The following is a 21,168-nucleotide window of genomic DNA, read 5'->3' as shown; positions in this document are numbered from 1 at the left end:
CAACACCACAGTTCAAAAGCATCCATTCTTCAGTTCTCAGCTTTCTTTATAGTCCAACTCTCTCAACCATACATGACTACTGGTAAAACCATAGTCTTGGCTAGATGGAACTTTGCTGGCAAAGTAATGTCTCTGCTTTTTAATATGCTGTCTAGGTTGATCATAACTTTCCTTCCAAGGAGTAAGGATCTTTTAATTTCATGGTTGCAATCACCATCTGCAGTGATTTTGGAGACCAGAAAAATAAAGTCAGCCACTATTTCCCCTCTTTCCCCATCTATTTCCCATGAAGTGATGGAACCGGATGCCATGATCTTAGTTTTCTGAATGTTGAGCTTTAAGCCAACTTTTTCACTCTCCTCTTTCACTTTCATCAAGAGGCTCTTTAGTTCTTCTTCACTTTCTGCCATACTGGTGGTGTCATCTGCATGTCTGAGGTTGTTGATATTTCTCCCGACAATCTTGATTCTGACTTGTGCTTCCTCCAGCCCAGCATTTCTCATGATGTACTCTGCACATAAGTTAAACAAGCAGGGTGACAATATACAACCTTGATGTACTCCTTTACCTATTTGGAACTAGTCTGTTGTTCCATGTCCAGTTCTAACTGTTGCTTCCTGACCTGCATATAGGTTTCTCAAGAGGCAGGTCAGTTGGTCTGGTATTCCCATCTCTGCAATATAAGATGATTCAAAATATAAATAAATCACTGGAATATACCACATCAAAAGAATAAAGGAAGAAAGAACAGAAAATAATATATACAGAAAAACCAATTGATGAAATTTAACACTTTCATGTTAAAAAAAAAATAGCTCAACAAACCAGAATAGAAACTACTTCAAATTATATTATTTGAATATAACACAGGGCACACATGAAAACTCACAACAAAGTCACAGTCAATGTTGAAGGCCCGAAAGACTTTCCCCTAACATAAGAAAAAGCACACTTTTACCACTTTTAGTTAACATTATACTGGAAGTACCAGCCAGAAAAGTTAGACAAGAAAAACAAATAAAAGATATCCAAATTGGAAAAGAAGGAAGAAAATGATTTTCTATTACAAAATGACATGATCTTATATGTGGAAAACCTTAAAGATCCCAGTGGAAAAAATAATTAGAATTAATATGCAAATTAAACAAGGTAGAAGGATACAAAACCAGTAAACAAGTCAATTGCATTTTTATACACTAGTAATAAACTATCTGAAAAGAAAATTAAGAAGATAATTAACAATAGTATCAAAAGAATAAAATGCTTGGGAATTTGCTTATCAAGAAAGTGAAACACAAAACTACAACATTGCTGAATAAAGAGGACATAAATAAATGAATGGAAAGACATGCTGTTCATCAATTGGAAGATTAATATTATTAGGATGTATACAAAGCAGTTCTTTCCAAGTGATGCAGAAGTGATAAATCTGCCTGCCAATGCAGAGAACATAGGACATGCAGGTTCAGTCCCTGGATTGGAAAGATCCCCTGGCAGAGGAAGTGGCAAGCCACTCCAGTGGTCTTACCAGGAAAATTCCATGAACAGAAGAGCCTGGCAGGCTACAGTCCATGGGGTCACAAAGGGTCAGACACTACTGAGCATGCATGCATATGCACTGTATAAAGCAATCTGCAGATTCAATCTAATCCCTATGAAAAGCTCAACATTTTTCTTTGGGAGGGGGCAAAAATAGAAAAATCCATCTTAAAATTCATATCAAACCTCAAAACATCCCCCAACAGCTAAAACAATCCTTCATTTAATGGTTACAGAATTCCAGTTTGGGATGATGTAATATTCTGGAGATGAGTAGTGATAATGATTGTATAACAATGTGGATTTACTTAGTACACTGAACTGTACACTTAAAAATAGTTAAGATGGTGAATTTTATGTTATGCATATTTTACTACAATTTTTAAAATCCTATAAAACAGTGAGTAGATTATAGATTATCTTCCAACTTAGAAGGCACCAGTAACATAGATGGACAGATACACACTCATCTAACTGTGGTGGTAGAAAGTTGAACCAGAATACTTCTTTGCACATAGACAAGCAACAAAAGAATGCAAGAATTGTAGGAACTGGGAAGGAACTGGGAGGAAACTGGGCAAAAATGCCCAGAGGCAAGTAAAGTTACAATATAGTTTGGGGCCAGCTTCTGAAAAGCCTTGAATGCTACACTAAAAAAATTTTTGACTTTCTGCTTCAGGCAATGAAAACTTGCCAGGTCTTTTAGCTGAAGAATGGCTTGACCAGAAAAATACTAGGAATAAAACTTTTATGAAAACATAGAGCACGGAGCTAAGCTGAACGCAGGAAACCAATTATGCTGTGAGGGGAAGGGAAGTATAAATTTATGAGTGAGCAATTAAATGTATTTATGGAAATTGATTTTCTCAAAATAACTTCAGTGAGTTAAGTCTTTCCTTTCTGATATATTTTTTACAACATGGAGAATAAAATACTCACAAGTCTGAGGTTTATGCTTAAGCATAATCTCCATTCACTGTAGTCACTCACAAGGGCATGGCCATTCTGGCATTAGGATATGATTAATAAAGCTATGATTTCACTCCAGTAAAACCCACTCTAATCTGATCAGAGGAGATCAAGAAAGAAAATAAAGATGCCTGCTCTTACCCTAAATGAAAGACATTCTTATAATAATCTTTGATTTCATGCCAACACATTACAAGGAGAAAAAAATGAAAATACACAGACATATCTGCATATATATCATCTAAAATATGCCCCTAATTCATTTTGCAAAACCATAATCTTGGATTTTTGATAATTAAATGAGAAAATAGATGCTCAAGAAAAGATCAGGTTTAAGCTCCAGAAATATTCTTGCTGATCCTTTTTATTTTCACTTCTTGAGATTACAAGTTAAATTCCTCAATAGTTACTTACATCAGATTTCCCCCATTCAATCTGGAGAGACTTGATTTTCCTGATATGGCATAATATAACAGGAGGCATTGGGGCCTTGAGGGTTAGAGCATTGTGGAGACATTGGTTGGTTTATGATGTCAGAGGTAATCACTTACTGTTGTGGGAAGCCCTTGAACTATACAGTGTTAGGCTCATAGTCGGACAAGGCAATGGCACCCCACTCCAGTACTCTTGCCTGGAAAATCCCATGGATGGAAGAGCCTGGTAGGCTGCAGTCCATGGGGTCGCAAAGAGTCGGACACGACTGAGTGATTTCACTTTCACTTTTCACTTTCATGCATTGGAGAAGGATATGGCAACCCACTCCAGTGTTCTTGCCTGCAGAATCCCAGGGATGGTGGAGCCTGGTGGGCTGCCATCTATGGGGTCGCACAGAGTCGGACACGACTGAAGTGACTTAGCAGCAGCAGCAGCAGCAGGCTCATAGTCATCCACTTCCCTGGGCCATCCCTAACATATGCCATCTCTTAGCAAGGAGGAGTGATGGAGTGACCCCTAGCCATAGTTCATATCTTTGCATAGAAACTTGGCAGCATCCATCATCTTACCCAAGATCTTGGCCAGTTCTGGTCAGAGACAAGTGATAGCTTATCTGGTTTGGGTGGGTGCATGCTGCCGCTCTGATCATGAGGAAATCAGATCATCGTCAGAACCCTAGTGCTCCAAGCCTCAATGAGGTCACATCATCAGGTCACAGTTTATCACATGGATCCTTTCTCTCCCAGTCATTTTCCATGTTTTCTTTCTATTTGCTAAATGCCAGAAAAGAAAACTAATAATACTACTTAAATGATATAAGATGAAATACTGTTCTTGTATGTAAGCATTCTGATGTTATTTAAGTCCTACAGGAATTCAAAATAAGAGCAATAACAACAGTTAGAACTTTAAAACAAAGGAAATTTATTAGTAAAATCAAAGCAGATGTTGGTGGCTCAGCTGGTAAAGAATCTGCCTGCAATGCAGGAGACTTGGGTTTGATCCCTGGGTTGGGAAGATCCCTTGAAGGAGGAAATGGCAACCCACTCCAGTATTCTTGTCTGGAGAATTCCATGAACAGAGGAGCCTGGTGGGCTACAGTCCAGGGGTTGCAAAGAGTCAGACATGACTGAGTGACTTTCACTTTCTTCTGTGTTAATAATCATTCTCTTTTAAGAATACCATTGCTTCTGGAAAAGTTAAAGGCATCAAAATCGGGAGGAGCCAAGATGGCGGAGGAGTAGGACGGGGAGACCACTTTCTCTCCTAGAAATTCATCAAAAGAATAACTGAACACAGAGCAAACTTCACAAAACAACTTCCGATCGCGAGCTGAGGTCATCAGGCGCCCAGAAAAGCAGCCCATTGTCTTCGAAAGGAGATTTTTACGATTTTTTTAATTAGGTAAAACAATTTTTTTTCTCTTTTTTTTCTTCTTTTTCTTCTTTTTTTTTTCTTTTCTTTTTTCTTCTTCTCTTCTATTTTCTATTTTTCTTTTTCTCATTTCTTTTAAAGTCATCTAGTACTCCTCTTACTACTCCTTAATTTTCATTTTCAATACACTATAACCTTACAGGGGGAAAAAAAAAAAAAAAGAAGAAGAAGAGAAGCCCATTTTTAAACCAAACTTCATATATATTCCTAAAATTTTTTTTTTTTAATGTTTTGGTTTTTGTTTTTAATATAGTATTTTTAAGAGTCTAACCTCTACTCTAGATTTTTAATTTTTGTTTTTCAGTATATGATATAAATTGTGAACATTTAAGAATCCAATATTCAGCTCCCATTTTTATTCAGGAGTGTGTTGATTATTCTCTCCCAATCTTGACTCTCTGTTTTCTACCTCAGAACACCTCTATTTCCTCCTTTCCCCTTCTCTTCCCAATCCAATTCTGTGAATCTTTGTGGGTGTCTGGGCTACGGAGAACACTCTGCGATCAGACAACTTCGTAGATCTGTCTCTCTCCTCTTGAGTCCCCCTTTTTCTCCTCCTGCTCATCTCTATCTCCCTCCTCCCTCTCCCCTTCCTCATGTAACTCTGTGAACCTCTCTGGGTGTCCCTAACGGAGGAGAAACTTTTCACCATTAACCTAGAAGTTTTATTATCAATGCTGTATGGTTGGAGAAGTCCTGAGACTACAGGAAGAATAAAACTGAAATCCAGAGGCAGGAGACTTAAGCCCAAAACCTGAGAACACCAGAAAACTCCTGACTACATGGATCTTTAAGTAATAAGTGACTGTCCAAAAGCCTCCAAACCTACACTGAAACCAACCACCACCCAAGAGCCAATAAATTTTAGAGCAAGACATACCACGCAAATTCTCCAGCAAAGCAGGAACATAGCCCTGAACGTCAACATATAGACTGCCCAAGGTCACACCTAACACATAGACCCATCTCAAAACTCATTACTGGGCACTCCATTGCTCTCCAAAGAGAAGAAATCAAGATTCACGCACCAGAACACTGACGCAAGCTTCGCTAATCAGGAAACCTTGACAAGCCAATCATCTAACCCCACCCACTGGGTAAAACCTCCACAATAAAAAGGAACCACAGACCTCCAGAATACAGAAAGCCCACTCCAGACACAGCAATCTAAACAAGATGAAAAGGCAAAGAAATACCCAACAGGTAAAGGAACATGAAAAAAGTCCACCAAGTCAAACAAAAGAGGAGGAGATAGGGAATCTACCTGAAAAAGAATTTAGAATAATGATAATAAAAATGATCCAAAATCTTGAAAGCAAAATGGAGTTACAGATAAATAGCCTGGAGACAAAGATTGAAAAGATGCAAGAAAAGTTTAATAAAGACCTAGAAGAAATAAAAAAGAGTCAATTAAAAATGAATAATGCAATGAACGAGATCAAAAACACTCTGGAGGGAACCAAGAGTAGAATAATGGAGACAGAAGATAGGATAAGTGAGGTAGAAGATAGAATGGTGGAAATAAATGAAGCAGAGAGGAAAAAAGAAAAAAGAATCAAAAGAAATGAGGACAACCTCAGGGACCTCTGGGACAATGTGAAACGCCCCAATATTCGAATCATAGGAGTCCCAGAAGAAGAAGACAAAAAGAAAGGCCATGAGAAAATACTCGAGGAGATAATAGCTGAAAACTTCCCTAAAATGGGGAAGGAAATAGCCACCCAAGTCCAAGAAACCCAGAGAGTCCCAAACAGGATAAACCCAAGGCGAAACACCCCAAGACACATATTAATCAAATTAACAAAGATCAAACACAAAGAACAAATACTAAAAGCAGCGAGGGAGAAGCAACAAATAACACACAAAGGGATTCCCATAAGGATAACAGCTGATCTATCAATAGAAACCCTCCAGGCCAGAAGGGAATGGCAGGACATACTGAAAGTAATGAAAGAGAATAACCTACAACCTAGATTACTGTACCCAGCAAGGATCTCATTCAGATATGAAGGAGAATTCAAAAGCTTTACAGACAAGCAAAAGCTGAGAGAATTCAGCACCACCAAACCAGCTCTTCAACAAATGCTAAAGGAACTTCTCTAGACAGGAAACACAGAAATGTTGTATAAACGTGAACCCCAAACAACAAAGTAAATGGCAATGGGACCATACTTATCAATAATTACCTTAAATGTAAATGGGTTGAATGCCCCAACCAAAAGACAAAGATTGGCTGAATGGATACAAAAACAAGACCCCTATATATGCTGTCTACAAGAGACCCACCTCAAAACCAGAGACACATACAGACTAAAAGTGAAGGGCTGGAAAAAAATATTTCATGCAAACGGAGACCAAAAGAAAGCAGGAGTCGCAATACTCATATCAGATAAAATAGACTTTCAAATAAAGGAGGTGAAAAGAGACAAAGAAGGACACTACATAATGATCAAAGGATCAATCCAAGAAGAAGATATAACAATTATAAATATATATGCACCCAACATAGGAGCACCGCAATATGTACAGCAAACGCTAACAAGTATGAAAGAGGAAATTAATAGTAACACAATAATAGTGGGAGACTTTAATACCCCACTCACAACTATGGATAGATCAACTAAACAGAAAATCAATAAGGAAACACAAACCTTAAATGATACAATGGACCAGCTAGACCTAGTTGATATCTATAGGACATTTCACCCCAAAACAATCAACTTCACCTTTTTCTCAAGCGCACACGGAACCTTCTCCAGAATAGATCACATCCTGGGCCATAAATCTGGTCTTGGAAAATTCAAAAAAATTGAAATCATTCCAGTCATCTTTTCTGACCACAGTGCAGTAAGATTAGATCTCAATTACAGGAAAAAAATTGTTAAAAATTCCAACATATGGAGGCTAAATAACACGCTTCTGAATAACCAACAAATCATAGAAGAAATCAAAATATGTATAGAAACGAATGAAAATGAAAGCACAACAACCCAAAACCTATGGGACACTGTAAAAGCAGTGCTAAGGGGAAGGTTCATAGCATTACAGGCTTACATCAAGAAACAAGAAAAAAGCCAAATAAATAACCTAACTCTACACCTAAAGCAATTAGAGAAGGAAGAAATGAAGAACCCCAGGGTTAGCAGAAGGAAAGAAATCTTAAAAATTAGGGCAGAAATAAATGCAAAAGAAACTAAAGAGACCATAGCAAAAATCAACAAAGCTAAAAGCTGGTTTTTTGAAAAAATAAACAAAATTGACAAACCATTAGCAAGACTCATTAAGAAACAAAGAGAGAAGAACCAAATTAACAAAATAAGAAATGAAAAGGGTGAGATCACAACAGACAACACTGAAATCCAAAGGATCATAAGAGACTACTACCAGCAGCTCTATGCCAATAAAATGGACAACTTGGATGAAATGGACAAATTCTTAGAAAAGTATAACTTTCCAAAACTGAACCAGGAAGAAATAGAAGATCTTAACAGAACCATCACAAGCAAGGAAATCGAAACTGTAATCAAAAATCTTCCAGCAAACAAAAGCCCAGGACCAGATGGCTTCACAGCTGAATTCTACCAAAAATTTAGAGAAGAGCTAACACCTATCTTACTCAAACTCTTTCAGAAAATTGCAGATGAAGGTAAACTTCCAAACTCATTCTATGAGGCCACCATCACCCTAATTCCAAAACCAGACAAAGATGCCACAAAAAAAGAAAACTACAGGCCAATATCACTGATGAACATAGATGCAAAAATCCTTAACAAAATTCTAGCAAACAGAATCCAACAACATATTAAAAAAATCATACACCATGACCAAGTGGGCTTTATCCCAGGAATGCAAGGATTCTTTAATATCCGCAAATCGATCAACGTAATACACCACATTAACAAATTGGAAGATAAAAACCATATGATTATCTCAATAGATGCAGAGAAAGCCTTTGACAAAATTCAACACTCATTTATGATTAAAACTCTCCAGAAAGCAGGAATAGAAGGAACATACCTCAACATAATAAAAGCTATATATGACAAACCCACAGCAAGCATCACCCTCAATGGTGAAAAATTGAAAGCATTTCCTCTGAAATCAGGAACAAGACAAGGATGCCCACTCTCACCACTACTATTCAACATAGTGTTGGAAGTTTTGGCCACAGCAATCAGAGCAGAAAAAGACGTAAAAGGAATCCAGATAGGAAAAGAAGAAGTGAAACTCTCGCTGTTTGCAGATAACATGATCCTCTACATAGAAAACCCTAAAGACTCTTCCAGAAAATTACTAGAGCTAATCAATGAATATAGTAAAGTTGCAGGATATAAAATTAACACACAGAAATCCCTTGCATTCCTATATACTAACAATGAAAAAACAGAAAGGGAAATTAAGGAAACAATACCATTCACCATTGCAACAAAAAGAATAAAATACTTAGGAGTATATCTACCTAAAGAAACAAAAGACCTATACACAGAAAACTATAAAACATTGATGAAAGAAATCAAAGAGGACACAAACAGATGGAGAAACATACCGTGTTCATGGATTGGAAGAATCAATATTGTCAAAATGGCTATTCTACCCAAAGCAATCTATAGATTCAATGCAATCCCTATCAAGCTACCAACGGTATTTTTCACAGAACTAGAACAAATAATTTCACAATTTGTATGGAAATACAAAAAACCTCGAATAGCCAAAGTAATCTTGAGAAAGAAGAATGGAACTGGAGGAATCAACCTGCCTGACCTCAGACTCTACTACAAAGCCACAGTCATCAAGACAGTATGGTACTGGCACAAAGACAGAAATATAGATCAATGGAACAGAATAGAAAGCCCAGAGATAAATCCACGAACCTATGGACACCTTATCTTTGACAAAGGAGGCAAGGATATACAATGGAAAAAAGACAATCTCTTTAACAAGTGGTGCTGGGAAAACTGGTCAGCCACTTGTAAAAGAATGAAACTAGAACACTTTCTAACACCATACACAAAAATAAACTCAAAATGGATTAAAGATCTAAACGTAAGACCAGAAACTATAAAACTCCTAGAGGAGAACATAGGCAAAACACTCTCTGACATAAATCACAGCAAGATCTTCTATGACCCACCTCCCAGAATATTGGAAATAAAAGCAAAAATAAACAAATGGGACCTAATGAAAATTAAAAGCTTTTGCACAACAAAGGAAACTATAAGTAAGGTGAAAAGACAGCCCTCAGATTGGGAGAAAATAATAGCAAATGAGGAAACAGACAAAGGATTAATCTCAAAAATATACAAGCAACTCCTGAAGCTCAATTCCAGAAAAATAAATGACCCAATCAAAAAATGGGCCAAAGAACTAAACAGACATTTCTCCAAAGAAGACATACAGATGGCTAACAAACACATGAAAAGATGCTCCACATCACTCATCATCAGAGAAATGCAAATCAAAACCACAATGAGGTACCATTACACGCCAGTCAGGATGGCTGCTATCCAAAAGTCTACAAGCAATCAATGCTGGAGAGGGTGTGGAGAAAAGGGAACCCTCTTACACTGTTGGTGGGAATGCAAACTAGTACAGCCACTATGGAAAACAGTGTGGAGATTTCTTAAAAAACTGGAAATAGAACTGCCATATGACCCAGCAATACCACTTCTGGGCATACACACTGAGGAATCTAGATCTGAAAGAGACACGTGCACCCCAATGTTCATCGCAGCACTGTTTATAATAGCCAGGACATGGAAGCAACCCAGATGCCCATCAGCAGATGAATGGATAAGGAAGCTATGGTACATATACACCATGGAATATTACTCAGCCGTTAAAAAGAATTCATTTGAACCAGTTCTAATGAGATGGATGAAACTGGAGCCCATTATACAGAGTGAGGTGAGCCAGAGAGATAAAGAACATTACAGTATACTAACACATATATACGGAATTTAGAAAGATGGTAACAATGGCCCTATATGCAGGGCAGAAGAAGAGACGCAGAAGTACAGAAGAGACTTTTGAACTCTGTGGGAGAAGGGGAGGGTGGGATGTTTCGAAAGAACAGCATGTATATTTTCTGTGGTGAAACAGACCACCAGCCCAGGTGGGAGGCATGAGTCAAGTGCTCGGGCCTGTTGGGCTGGGAAGATCCAGAGAAATCGGGTGGAGAGGGAGGTGGGATGGGAGACCGGGATGGGGAATTCGTGTAACTCTATGGCTGATTCACATCAATGTATAACAAAACCCACTGAAAAATAAAAAAATTAAAAAAATTAAAAAAATAAAAAAAAAAAATAAAAATAAAAAAAAATAAAAAAAAAGGCATCAAAATCATTGATATATTTAATATTGTTCATATTATTCTTCCTGTCCATATTCATTCATTCATTCTTTCTCTAAACACACACACACATATATATGTATATGTGTATCTGTCCATATGAATCAATAGATTATTGATAGATATAGAGAAATTGTTAGATACATCGAGACCAGGACTAGGATGATATAGGTGAGTCGCCTCAGAGATAAAATTTAAGGAAGCATCCTCAGGGCATACAAAGGGATCTACTTCCAACCCGTATACCTGTATCTGTATACAGCTCCACATTTACTAGACATATGCCCTCAGGCGAGGTCCTTAAACTCTTGATATCTTCACTGAATGAATAATAATACCTAACTGACAAAGTTTTTTAAAGGATTAAATGAATTATTGCACAAAAATTTTCCAGAAACTTTGCCTAACAGTATTCTCAATATATCTTGCTATTATTAATAATCATTGTTGCAATAATATCAAATTTGATTTAAACTAGGAAAGTTTTAAGTTGAAGCACCTGGAATTAAGTAGTCCCAAATTGTGCTAATTTAGGAAAAGAGTTTTCATGTGAATGTGTTTATGCTGCTTCTGTCCTGAAGCAGTGAAAATTGAATTATACACTCTTTGAATATAGAAAAACAAACACAGTTTAAAAATAAAGTTTTATTTTGCAAGTGGTAAAGCCAAGCTGGAAAATTCTAATTAGTCCCATCTGCACTGTCCCTGCTCTTATTTGCAATATATGCTAGAGATTTTTTTTTTTTCCCCATGGTGATCAAATACTACAGGACCTCACAAGAGCTTAAGTGCTGAACTTTAAATTTGGTATTTTTTCATGAATGTGGGAAGAATTGGGCAGAGAAATGCACTTTTAGCTGTGTGGAGGGCAGTGGGGTCCACTGATTTTATTTTCACTGTTAAAACCTGTACAAAAATAACATTATTATGATACACAGAAAGCCCCTAGAATATGTCAAAATGACTAAGAAAAGAAAATACAAGGAGGAAAACGTTAAGTGGGTTTGATTTTGAAAGCCAAATATTTTTAGAAAAATCTAATGAAACCTGCTTATAACTTTCTTACTTTCAACATTTCCCTACATCAAATGTTTATCTTTCAAAGGCCTGGTTAGGACACACACACACACACACACACACACACACACACACACACACACACACACACACAGAGTATTTCTTTTCAACATTTACCTTTCCTGGTCCTGGGGAAGATATTATAAGCGATGGGCTCTAACATTTAAACAAACACATAAATAAACTGTCAATGGGAAAAATAGCACCTCAGTTCTTAAAGGGCTTATCTTAGCCAAAAGGAGGCTTCCCTGGCGTCTGTTCTGTCCTGTCAGACAAGAAATGGCAAATATGATAACTCCAAAGTATTGCAGCACTAACCGTCGACTGCTATTGTTGGGTCCTAAGGAAAAACTGTTTAGGAAATTAAATTCCCCAAAGCCCCTTGTAGCCAGACTCCCAGGACCTTCATAAACCACTGAAGCTTACGTGGGCCAAGCGGCCACGCTTATCCTTGGTTCCGTCTTAGCTCTGGTTCTTTTACTCCAAGTGCTAAGCTTCCCCGGATCATGAATGAGCATCTATAGGCAGAAATCTCTATGTAAGACTTAAAAATTTGTTGAAATATACATTAGTAAAAACAAAGGCCCTCAGAGAGAGGTGTCCATCATTAAGTTACAAAAACCTCCACCAATTAATACTGGCTCATTTCAGACAATGAGCTGAAAGGACGCCTGGTGCTTGGAAGTAGGGTGTTAGAGCAGCAGTGGTAAGAATGCGAGGGAATACATAATTAACATGCACACCTCTTCCAAATACTCAACTCACCCTGTTTTCATGTAAGCAACGTCTCGGGTAATCAGCAGGTGGCGCTGTTCCCTGGGGCTCAGGGCTTGTCAGAGTAGCCGGAGTCTTTAACACAGGATTGTACTTCACAGATCGCACTGGTAGAATCCGAGAAGTTATAAGTCATCTTCCCAAAATGCTGGAAAACCTGGAGTTGTTGGCCATTAAGAATTCACCAATAAGTTTTGTTAAAAGACAGAGAAGTCCTGATAAGACTATGCTATGGAAAGTTTATCACTCATCTGTGTTGAGCTGGCTTTCTCTTTTGAACTTTTTAAAATATGGTTTCCAAATATAAATTTTGCTTTTCAGCCATCTTGTTCATCCCTATAGCTGGGTGCTACTACCAATGAGAAAGTCAAACTAAATTCAATCTCGGGGGGAGGTCTGAGATGAACAGGCTCCTGGTGTAGATCACATGTGAAGAATGACTTGATTCAGGACTAATACCTCTTGCTTATGGAAGGATGGAGCGTAAGAGTTTCTAACCATGTATTCCAGAACAAGAGGCAGGATGTGATCCAGCTTCCCATCAGAAACACTTGGGAGACTATTTTAAAGTGACAGATTTCCAAGCGTCACCTCAAACCTGCTGCAACCGAAACCCTGGGGGATATGACTCTGGAACCTGTATTCTTTTCTAATCTCCTTAAGTCAATTCTGGTGCAGCTGGGCCATTATTTGACCATGAGGACTTCTAAACAATGTAACTGTTTCCAAGAAAATAATGAAGAATCCTATGGTATTAAAAAATATATATATATTGCAGGAAACAGCAACTCAGCTTTCAGAGACTCAAAGGACAGTATCATTCCTTGGACTATCTCTTAAAAACTTGCTTTCATGAGTTTGAATGTTCATGACAAAAATCTACTTATCTAAATAAACTCAAGGAAATTATTCCCTTTCATGGGAGAAATCTGTGAGTAAAAGACAAAGTTGGACTATTCTTTCATATGAAGTTTTTGTGCCTCTCATTCAATACTAATGGATAAAATGGAACTCCTACTGTATGATTAGCATCCTAATAGTGAGACCAAATCCCACCATCAAGGAGCATACCTAGTGCATATTGTGCAGAGAAAAGCAAACGTTAGTATAAATAAGAATCTGTCCTATAGGCCAGATGTTCAGTTCAGTTCAGCAGCTCAGTCTTGTCCAACTCTTTGCGACCCCATGGAATGCAGCACGCCAAGCTTCCCTGTCCATCACCAACTCCCGGGACTTACTCAAAGTCATGTCCATCCAGTCAGTGATGCCATCCAACCATCTCATCCTCTGTCGCCCCCTTCTCCTCCTGCCTTCAGTCTTTCCCAGCATCACAGTCTTTTCAAATGAGTCAGTTCTTCACACAGGTGGCCAGAGTACTGGAGTTTCAGCTTCTGAATCAGTCCTTCCAATGAATATTCAGGACTGATCTGCTTTAGAGTTGGTTGATTAAATCTCCTTGCAGTCCAAGGGACTCTCATGTGTCTTCTCCAACACCACAGTTCAAGAGCATCAATTCTTTGGTGCTCAGCTTTCTTCATAGTCTAACTCTCATATGCATACTGGAAAAACCATATGACCACTGGAAAAACCATAGCTTTAACTAGATGGACCTTTGTTGGCAAAGTAAGGTCTCTGCTTATTAGTATGCTGTCTAGGTTGGTCATAGCTTTTCTTCCAAGGAGCAAGTGTCTTTCAATTTCATGGTTACAGTCACCATCCGCAGTGATTTTGGAGCCCCTCAAAATAAAGTCTGTCACTGTTTCCACTGTTTTCCCTTCTATTTGCCATGAAGTGATGGAACCAGGTGCCATGATCTTAGTTTTCTGAATGTTGAGTTTTAAGTCAACTTTTTCATTCTGCTCTTTCACTTTCATCAAGAGGCTCTTTAGTTCCTCTTCACTTTCTGCCATGAGGGTGGTGTCATCTGTATATCTGAGAGTATTGATATATCTCCCGGCAATCTTGATTCCAGCTTGTGCTTCATCCAGCCCGCATTTCTCATGATGTACTCTGCATATAAGTTAACAAAACAGGGTGACAATGTACAGCCTTGACATACTCCTTTCCCCACTTGGAACCAGTCTGTTGTTCCATATCCAGTTCTAATTGTTGCTTCTTGGTCTACATACAGATTTCTCAGGAGGCAGGTGACGTGGTCTGGTATTCCAATCTCTTGAAGAATTTTCCACAGTTTGTTGTGATCCACACAGTCAAAGGCAGTGTAGTCAATAAAGCTGAAGTAGATATTTTCTTGGAACTCTCTTACTTTTTCTGATGATCCAATGGATATTGGCAATTTGATCTCTGGTTCCTCTGCCTTTTCTAAAACCAGCTTGAACATCTGGAAGTTCACGGTTCACGTACTGTTGAAGACTGGCTTGGAGAATTTTGAGCATTACTTTGCTAGCATGTGAGATGAGTGCGGTAATTCATGCTTTGGAATGAACAGTATTTAAAGGTAAAAAATAGGACACTGAAAGATGAACTCCCCTGGTCAGTATGTGCCCAATATGCTACTGGAGGTCAGTGCAGAAGTAACTCCAGAAAGAATGAAGAGATGGAGCCAAAGAAAAAACAACACGCAGTTGTGGATGTGTCTGGTGGCGAAAGTAAAGTCTAATTCTGCAAAAAACAATATTGCATAGAACCTGGGATGTTAGGTCCATTAATCAAGGCAAATTGGAAGTGGTCAAACAGGAAATGGCAAGAGTGAACATCAGTATTTTAGGAATCAGTGAACTAAAATGAATGGGGATGGGTGAATTTAATTCAGATGATCATTATATCTACTACTATGGGCAATAAGAATCCCTTAGAAGAAATGGAGCAGCCATTATAGTCAAGAAAAGAGTCCAAAATGCAGTACTTGGATGAAATCTTAAAAACAACAGAATGATCTCTGTTCATTTCCAAGGTTAACTATTCAATATCATAGTAATCCAAGTCTATGTCCAGACCAGTAATGCTGAGGAAGCTGAAATTGAATGGTTCTATGAAGACCTACAAGACCTTCTAGAACAAACAGCTAAAAAAGACATCTTTTTCACTTCAGGGGACTGGAATGCAAAAGTAGAAAGTCAAGAGATACCTGGAGTAACAGGCAAAGTTGGCCTTGGAGTACAAAACAAAGGAGGGCAAAGGCTAACAACATTTTGCCAAGAGAACGCTCTGGTCATAGCAAACACCCTCTTCCAACAACACAAGAGAAGAGTCTACATATGGACATCACCAGATGGTCAATACCAAAATCAGACTGATTATATTCTTTGCAACCAAAGATGAAGAAGCTTTGTGCAGTCAGCAAAACAAGACCATGAACTGACTGTGACTCAGATCATGAACTCATTGCCAAATTCAGACTTAAATTCAAGAAAGTAGGGAATACCACTAGACCATTCAGGTATGACCTAAATCAAATCTCTTATGATTATACAGTAGAAGTGACAAATAGATTCAAGGGATTAGATCTGATAGAGTGCCTGAAGAATTATGTCTGGAGGTTCATGACATTGTATGAACAATGATCATACCGTGATCAGGCAGTGATCAAGACCATCCCCAAGTAAAAGAAATGCAAAAAGGCAAAATGGTTATCTGAAGAGTCCTTACAAATAGATAAGAAAAGAAGAGAAGCTAAAGGCAAAGGGGAAATGGAAAGATATGCCTAGTTGAATGCAGCGTTCCAAAGAATAGCAAGGAGAGATAAGAAAGCCTTCCTCAGTGATCAATGCAAAGAAATAGAAGAAAATGATAGAATGGGAAAGACTAAAGATCTCTTCAGGAAAATTTGAGATAAAGGACAGAATAAAGGACAATAAGGACAGAAAATGTCCTTAAAGGACATTTAAGAAAATGTCAATAAAGAACAGAAATGGTATGGACCTAATGGGAGCAGAAGATATTAAGAAGAGGTGGCATGAATACACAGAAGCACTGTACAAAAAAAAGATCTTCATGACCCAGATAACCATGATGGTGTGATCGCTCACCTAGAGCCAGACATTCTGGAATGTGAAGTCAAGTGGACCTCAGGAAGCGTCACTACCAACAAAGCTAACGGAACTGATGAAATGCCAGTTGAGCTATTCAAATCCTAAAAGATGATGCTGTGAAAGTGCTGCACTCAATATGCCAGCAAATTTGGAAAACTCAGTAGTGGCCACTGGACTGGAAAAGGTCAGTTTTCATTCCCATCCCAAAGAAAGGCCAGATGTGTTTGAACATAAAGAAGAAGCACAGTAAGGCGGCTGGGAGAAATGAAAAATAATAATGTGTTCTGACAAGGGCAATTTTTATTTCCTCCTTAGTAAAAGTGATATACTTTTAAAAGAAATTATGAATGGCATGGTATTCACTAAGAAATAGCCATTTATTTGGATGGGTGCTTTTTCTGGGAAGATTCATCAAAAATAGCTCCTGGACTGTGGGAACTTTATGGTTTTTATTTTATTTAGTGTTAATTGGAGGATAATTGCTTTACAATGTTGTGTTGGTTTCTGCATACATCAACACGAACCAGCCATAGGTATACATATGTCCCCTCACTCTTGAACCTCCCTCCCATGCTATCCCAGCCCTCTAGTTGTCACAGACCACTGGATTGAGCTTCCTGCATCATGCAGCAAATTCTCACTGGCTATCTATTTAACATGCAGTAATATATATATATATATGGATCACAACCTTATCATGCCAAAGGGGCTTGCATAACTCAATGTAGCAATGAGCTATGCTGGGCAGGACCACCCAAGACAGACAGATCATAGTGGAGAGTTATGACAAAACATGGCCCACTGGAGGAAGGAATGCCAAACCACTCCAGTATTCTTCCTGCGAGTACCCCATGAACAGAATGGAAGCGGAAAAAGTTATGACACCGAAAGATGAACCCCTACAGGTCAAATAAGCTACTGGGGAAGAGCAGAGAATGATTACTAATAGCTCTGGAAGGAATGAAGCAGCTGGGCCAAAGTGGAAATGATGCTTTGCTGTGGATGTGTCTGGTGGTGAAAGAAAAGTCTGATGCCATAAAGAACAGTGTTGCCCAGGAACCTGGAATGTTAGGTCCATGAATCAAGGTAAACTGGCTGTGGTCAAGCAGGAGATGGCAAGAAAGATATCTTAGGAATTAGTGAACTAAATTGAACTGGAATGGGTACCACCTGCTGCTATATGATATGACACTCTTGCTCTACGACATTTGTTTTTCACTTTCTGACTTACTTCACAATGTATAACAGATTCTAGGTTCATCCACCTCACTAGAACTGACTCAAATTCATTCCTTTTTATGATTCAGTAATATTCCATTGCATATATGTACACAACTTCTTTATCCATTCATCTGTCAATGGGCATTTAAGTTGCTTCCATGTCCTGGCTAATGTAAATAGCTGCAATGAACATTGGGGTACATATTTCATTTAGAATTGTGGTCTTCTCAGGATATATGGCCAGTAGTGGAATTGCTTGGTCATATGGTAGTTTTTTCCCCTAGTTTTTAAAGAAATCTCCATACTGTTCTCCATAGTGGCTCTATCAATTTACATTCCCACTAACAGTGCAAGAAGGTTCCCTATTCACCTCATCTTCTCTAGCATCTATTGTTTGTAGATTTTTTGATAATGGTCCTTCTGATTAGTGTGAGGTTACACCTCACTGTAGTTTTGATTTGCATTTCTCTAATAAGAGGTGATGTTGAGCATCTTTTCATGTGTTTATTAGCCATCTGGATGTCTTCTTTGGAGAAATGTCTGTTTAAGTCCTTTGCCCACTTTTTGATTGGGTTGTTCGTTTTTCTGATATTGAGCTGCTTATATATTTTGGAGATTAATCCTTTGTTGGTTGCTTCATTTGCAATTATTTCCTTCCATTTTGAGGGCTGTCTTTTTATCTTGTTTGTGATTTCTTTTGTTGTACAAAAGTTTTTGAGTTTAATTAGCTGGACCATAGGAACTTTATGTGAGTCCCTCTCATTGGTGTGGCTGGTTTCCCCATCCTCTCTCCTTCTCGGTGCCTAGACTACTGTCATGCAAGTAAAATTTTCCAAAAATAAATGGGTCAAAGCTTGGACCCCCTGGGTTTGTTGGACACATGATTTTAAGACCTGAAATCCCCCTTGATTCTCTTTCAGATGAGGAGGAAGCACTAATTAGTTAATTTCAGATTAAAGTGAGAAGTCACTCTAAATCCATGAATGATTTAACATAATGGGTCTTGCAGATCTACTGTCAGTTTCTGGCACTGCACTAAGGTAGAAAATACTCAGTTGTTTCCCAGATCTGGACTACCACTGATGCTTTTATATCTTTCATACTTTTATGAATTGCATCTTAATATTTTCTCTTTTAAAAAGCAAGTCCTGTATGTTACAGCTTAGAGTTTCCTGGAGGATGTGTTCTTCTAGATTATAAAATGCCTAAGACTAGTTTTTATTTTGAGTTGCTGCTCCAGCTCAATCAGTGGAATGGAGTTATATGAAAATAGCAAATGCTAGTAGGTAAAGTTCTTTCTCAGAAGAATATGGGTAAACATTTTTTGTCAGTTTTCGTCTCATTGTTTTATTCAATTTGCTGTCAAGACAAAATCAATGGTAATAGGGATCACAAACATCATTTCATTTGGCTTACAAGCCTAATAGGTAAAATGTGAAAAATGGAAAATGTTACATGAGTTGCAAAGAAACTACTTCTGGAGTTTCACTGACATAGCAAAGGGAAATGATATAAATGCAACAAGTGTTAACACTTAAAGCACTGCATGCATGCTAAGTTCCTTCAGTCATGTCCGACGCCACCCTATGGACTTTTGCCCTCCAGGCTTCTCTGTCCATGGGATTCTTTAGGCAGGAATGCTGCAGTGGGTTGCCATTTCCTTCTCCAGGGGCTCTTAACCCAGGGAACGAACCTGTGTCTTGAATGTCTCCTCGCACTTGTAGGCAGGTTCTTTACCACTAGTGTTACCTGGGAAGCCCAGATTTGGAACGGTACTTGTAACCTACTCATTTCTAGACAATTATGGGGCCTTGGTGCAAACCCTTCATCTATCATTGCTGACTTCCTTTGACATGCATGAACTCACATTTACCTTAATATAGATATAAATGGTTATGTGTATAAATATTTATACACATTTATACACATAATGATTTGTACTTCCCTTGTAGCTCAGTCGGTAAAGAATCTACCTGCAATGCAAGAGACCTGAATTTGATCCCCAGGTTGGGAAGATCCCCTGGAGAAGGAAATGGCAACCCGCTCCCATATTCTTGCCTGGAAAATCCCATGAACAGAGAGGCCTGGCAGGCTACAGTCCCTGGGGTCACAAGAGTTGGACACAACTAAACCACCACTATGAACATTTATATATATATCAATATATATATATAAATCAATATATTTACACATAACTATAAGAAAATAAACATATATTTTCTTGCTTTGTCAACTGAGAGAACCTAGAAACAGTCATGCCTCAGAAGCAAAAAGCACACCCAGCACCCAGAGGTTAGTTTCCAGTGCTGTTGTCCAATAAGAGGCATTGGATCTCCTTAGAGAAATGGCTGGTTGTATGACATAGGTAAGGAATATACAAAATGAACATGGAACATTCTGTGGTGCCAGAAAGTAAAGGAGTGCTAAAACAAACAAGCAACAAAAACAAAGATAAGAAATGCCAAAATGGCACCATCTGGAAGCATATTCAATGACCAACACTGGAAAAATGTTAAATAAATACATACATACATACAAATAACAATGAATTGAGGGATAATCCAAAATACAAATACCCATGCATCCATACTGATCTAAATAAACAGACAACAGACAAATCTTTGTGCAAAAGAATTCCAAATAATCTATGCAGATAATCTATCATCAAGGATTTATTTATTCCATTATATAAAGGGTATCTAACCAATTATATAAAAATAATGACCATATGGTATGTGTTTGTAGGCTTAAACATGTTAACATCATGGGCACTGTATATATACACACAAATATATACACACCTATATAATATACATATATGTATATAATATAAACACACATGTGTAGTATATATAGATTGTGTTCTTTTTTTGCATAAACTGTACTATTGAGTAGTATGTGCTACTATACAATACAGTTAACATATAGTGTCATGTATACACATGGTTAATATGCAATATAGTATAGTTTACCTTTATATTTTATGCTCAAGCATGCATAGTTACTATATACTTCACATTTCTAAAGTTCAAAATATTGAAAACAGTAGACCTAATACATTTACACTGAAATGGAATTGAGTATCCATGGAAATAATTAATTATAGGAATGTAACAACTAGGGAAAAATAAAGAATAGTCTTAAAATCTACTGGAAAATAAGAAATTTAAACAATCAACTCTAAAACAAAGAAGGTACATGCAAGTTTAAGCTGAGAAAAGGGGATATAAGATTGTAAGAATAAGAGAACAATATATAACAAGAAGAAAAAATGATGCAAAGGAGACTAGCAACTGATAAATAAATAAAAATGGCCTATCCATATAATGGAATATTGTTTTACAATTAAAAGGAATGAAATACTTATATATGCTACAA

The sequence above is a fragment of the Muntiacus reevesi genome, chromosome 2 (genome assembly GCF_963930625.1).
Source record: "Muntiacus reevesi chromosome 2, mMunRee1.1, whole genome shotgun sequence".
Taxonomy (NCBI): Eukaryota; Metazoa; Chordata; class Mammalia; order Artiodactyla; family Cervidae; genus Muntiacus; species Muntiacus reevesi.
The sequence above is the reverse complement of the archived record's forward strand: the minus strand, read 5'-3'. Positions refer to the sequence as shown.